The following is a 5,048-nucleotide window of genomic DNA, read 5'->3' on the forward strand; positions in this document are numbered from 1 at the left end:
GAAAATAGAAAAGGGAAAGGTAGTGCAAGTCAGGTCCGGATATTTGGAAGGTACGGCCCAGATCCGGGTCAGGATCCATTCAGCAGTCTTATCACAGTTGGAAAGAAGCTGTTCCCAAATCTGGCCGTACGAATCTTCATGCTCTTGAACATTCTCCCGGAGGGAGGTGGGACAAAAAGTGTTTTGGCTGGGTGGGACATATCCTTGATTATCCTGGCAGCACTGCTCCGACAGTGTGTGGTATAAAGTGAGTCCAAGGATGGAAGATTAGTTGGTCATGAATGTATAGCCTTTTATTGACAAGGTTATGAACAAGCCTCTTAAAGTAAGAATGGATAATGAGAACTAAAAATTAAACAACAATCTTGCAAATCTCAGTTGTGTGGGGCAAGTACGTCTAACCTCACACTCCCTCTGAAATAAAGCAGGTTATACCACATAGAGTCACTCCAGGAAGTTCCTGTGTGACTGATCTACCCTAGGTTCATATCAAGCTAGGTTCACTAATTCTTCAAACCCCTGTGCAATGCATAAGATTCAAAAAGGAGCCAGACTTCAGCTAGAAATTACCACTAGCAGAAATGTTCCTGAAGACTGAACAGATTTGGTAGTATGCAAATATATAAATGAGATACCTGTGGAGACTGTGTATTTTCATTATCATATGCTTGACATAAGCATTAGCAGTAATTGCTGTTTGTTTGCATAAAAGGGTTACACCCGTACTGCTATAAATTACCAAAATAAAACAAAATGAGGATACTGGAAGTTTGAAATAAATAACAAATATCAGCAGATCAGACAGGATATGTGCAAAGTGGAATACAATATTATCCTTCATGGGAAAGGAATTTCTACTTGAAAGATTAACATTCTACTTGAAACAGCGCCGAAGAAAAATAATGTGGGCTGCCTTAATGACTATCACCTGGTAGCACTCACATCGACAGTGATGAAAAGCTTTGAGAGGTTGGTCATGACTAGACTGAACTCCTGCCTCAGCAAGGACCTGGACCCATTGCAATTTGCCTATCGCCACAATAAGTCAACAGCAGATGCAATTTCAATGGTTCTCCACATGGCTTTAGATCACCTGCACAACACAAACACCTACGTCAGGATGCTGTTCATCGACTATTGCTCAGCATTTATTACCATCATTCCCACAATCCTGATTGAGAAGTTGCAGAACCTGGGCCTCTGTACCTCCCTCTGCAATTGGATCCTCGACTTCCAAACTGGAAGACCATTGCCTGTGCAGATTGGTGATAACATCTCATCTTTGCTGATGATCAACACTGGCGCACCTCAGGGGTGAGTGCATAGCCCACTGCTCTACTCTCTATATACACATGACTGTGTGGCTTGGCATAGCTGAAATAACATCTACGAATTTGCTGATGATATAAGCATTGTTGGTAGAATCTCAGGTGGTGATGTGAGGGCATACAGGAGTGAGATATGCCAACTAGTGGAATGGTGCCGCAGCAACAACCTGGCACTCAGTGTCAGTAAGATGAAAGAGCTGATTGTGGACTTCAGGAAGGGTAAGATGAAGAAACACATACCAATCCCCATAGAGGGTTCAGAAGTGGAGAGTGAGCAGCTTCAGGTCAAGATCTCTGTGGATTTAACCTGGTCCCAACATATTGATGTAGTTATAAAGAAGACAAGACAGCAGCTATACTTCATTAGGAGTTTGGTGAGATTTGGCATGTCAACAAATACACTCAAAAACTTCTATAGTTGTACCGTGGAGAGCATTCTGACAGGTTGCTTCACTCTCTGGTATGGAGGGGCTACTGCACAGGACCAAAAGAAGCTGCAGAAGGCTGTAAATCTAGTCAGCTCCATCTTGGGTACTAGCCTACAAAGTACCCAGGACATCTTCAGAGAGCGGTGTCTCAGAAAGGCAGCGTCCATTATTAAGGACCTCCAACACCCAGGGCATGCCCTTTTCTCACTGTTACCATCAGGTAGGACAAGTCAAGTCAAGTCGAATCACTTTTATTGTCATTTTGACCATAACTGCAGGTACAGTACATAGTAAAAATTAGATGTCTTTCAGGACCATGGTGTTACATGACACAGTATAAAACTAGACTGAACTACGTAAAAAAACAACAGAGAAAAAAAACACACACAACTACACTAGACTACAGACCTACCCAGAACTGCATAAAGTGCACAATACAGTGCAGACATTACAATAAATAAAAGATAGGACAATAGGGCAGGTGTCAGACCAGGTGCTGAGTATTGAGGAGTCTGATAGCTTGGGGGAAGAAACTGTTACATAGTCTGGTCGTGAGAGCCCAAATGCTTCGGAGCCTTTTCCCAGATGGCAGGAGGGAGAAGAGATTGTATGAGGGGTGCATGGGGTCCTTCATAATGCTGTTTGCTTTGCAGATGCAGCGTGTAGTGTAAATGTCCGTGATGGTGGGAAGAGAGACCCCGATGATCTTCTCAGCTGACCTCACTATCCGCTGCAGGGTCTTGCGATCCAAGATGGTGCAATTTCTGAACCAGCCAGTGATGCAGCTGCTCAGGATGCTCTCAATACAACCCCTGTAGAATGTGATGAGGATGGGGGGTGGGAGATGGACTTTACTCAGCCTTCGCAGAAAGTAGAGATGCTGCTGGGCTTTCTTTGCTATGGAGCTGGTGTTGAAGGGCCAGGTGAGATTCCCCGTCAGGTGAACACCAAGAAATTTGGTGCTCTTTACGATCTCTACCGAGGAGCCGACATTGTTCAGCGGGGAGTGGTCACTCCGTGCCCTCCTGAAGTCAACAACCACCTCTTTTGTTTTGTTCACATTCAGAGACAGGTTGTTGGCTCTGCACCAGTCCGTTAGCTGCTGCACCTCCTCTCTGTATGCTAAAGGCACACACTCAGCGATTCAGGAACAGCTTCTTCCCCTCTGCCATCCAATTCCTGAATGGACACTGAATCTTTGGACACTACTTCACTTTTTTTTTTGATAAACAGTATTTCTGTTTTTGAACATTTTAAAAATCTATTCAATATATGTAATTGATTTACCTGTTTATTATTATTATTATTTTATTTATCATTTTTTTCTCTGCTACATTATGCATTGCATTGAACTACTGCTAAGTTTATAAATTTCCCGTCACATGCCGGTGATAATAAATCTGATTCTGATTCTGAACTCTGTTTCACTGTCTACAGATGCTGCCTGATCTGCTGAATCTTTCCCTGATTTCTGCTATCATTTCCTTGAGATTACTATGGATTTTCCTTATCAATGGGTCAAAATGTGGGCCTGACCTCCCCTAAATGCACCGTGTTTGTCAGAAAGGATGACCAAGTCAAGCAGCACGTTCTAGCACCGATACAGAAAATTAATGAAACCCTTTGACGCAAATGCTGCCACTCCACAAGTTATCCAGACGCTCACAGAATAGTGGTGTGATGTCTGAGTATGTCCAGCCTTTTCTTGATATGGTTTTGAACAAACCTCTTAATGTAAGAATGGATATCGAGGGCTAAAAATTAAACAACAATCCTGAAAATCTCAGTTGTGTGCGGCAAGTGCATTTAATTTCTCACTCTCTCCAAACTAAAGGAGAGCATAAACCTCAAAATACGGGCAAGAGATAGCTGTAATGTATGGATCTCTCTCTTTTAGCACAATGAATTCCGTTGGCACTAATTATTGACTAATTACTTATGCATGTGCATTAATTAGTTGCTTCCTTTGCAAAATGAATATACCACTTAACCTCCTTTATTCATTTGATCACAAACAAGAGAAAATCTGCAGATGCTGGAAATCCAAGCAACATGCACAAAATGCTGGAGCAACTCAGCAGACCAGGCAGCATCTATGGAAAAGAGTACAGTCGACGTTTCGGGCCAAAACCCTTCAGCAGGACTGGAGGAAATAAAAACTGAGGATTTCAAAGGGTGGGGGAGGGGAGAGAGAAAAACAAGGTGATAGGTGAAACCTGAAGAAGGAGGGGACGAAGTAAAGAGCTGGTAAGTAAATTGTTAAAAGAGACAGAAGGCCATGGAAGAAAGAAAAGGGGGAGGGGCACCAGAGGGAGGCGACGGGTGGGCAAGGAGATAAGATGAGAGAGGGAAAAAGGGAGGGGAAATAGTGAAGGAGAAGGTAGGTTGTGGGCATTACCAGAATTTTGAGAAATCAATGTTCATGCCATCAGGCTGGAGGCTACCCAAACGGAATATAAGGTGTTGTTCCTCAAACCTAAGTGTGGCCTCATCACGATTGGGAAGTGGAATTAAAATGGGTGATCACTGGGAGATCCTGCTTCTTCCGGCAGACGGAACAAAGGTGCTCAGCAAAGTGGTCTCCCAATCTATGCTGGGTCTCATTGATATGCAGGAAGCCACACCAGAAGCACCAGACATGGTAGATGACCCCAACAAACTCACAGGAGTAGGGGCAGGTGTAGCACTTGTTCTGCCTGCAAGGGTAAGTGCCAAGAGAGAGATCAGTGGGGAGGGACGAATGGACAAGGGAGACTTAAAGACTAGGAAAAATGATATTTCAAATACAAAACCATTGCTGCTAGACAGAAATGGAACAAAACAGCGACAGAAGCACTGACAGGATTTATGAGAAGCCAAGGAGTGTACAACAGAGCAAGTTCCTCCATTGAAAAAGAAATGGAAGTGACAAGAAATGGAAAGGTGCAATGATGTTACTCTGAAGGTAATGTTAAAGAAAAGGACCACATCAAATATGTGCAATAAGAGAGACTTTCATTGAGCGAGATTGATTCCAAGTCTGGTTTACTAATTTGCTAGGCTGACAGAAAGGCAAAAATGTTGCAGACTCATTAGTAGGGTAGAAATTAGAGGATTAATTCAATCCACATCCATTTACATTGGCAAGAGATGACACATCTAGCATGAGAGAGCAACAAGAAAGAGAAACTATTAGTTACATTAAAGGATTTATTCAGACATTGCAACTGAGATGAAGGTGCTCCAAGATGGATTTGTGTGGGGTATAAATGATGAATAATTTCAGTCCAAGTCATTAAACAGAATCTTATTT

The sequence above is a fragment of the Hemitrygon akajei genome, chromosome 10 (assembly GCF_048418815.1).
Source record: "Hemitrygon akajei chromosome 10, sHemAka1.3, whole genome shotgun sequence".
Lineage (NCBI taxonomy): Eukaryota > Metazoa > Chordata > Chondrichthyes > Myliobatiformes > Dasyatidae > Hemitrygon > Hemitrygon akajei.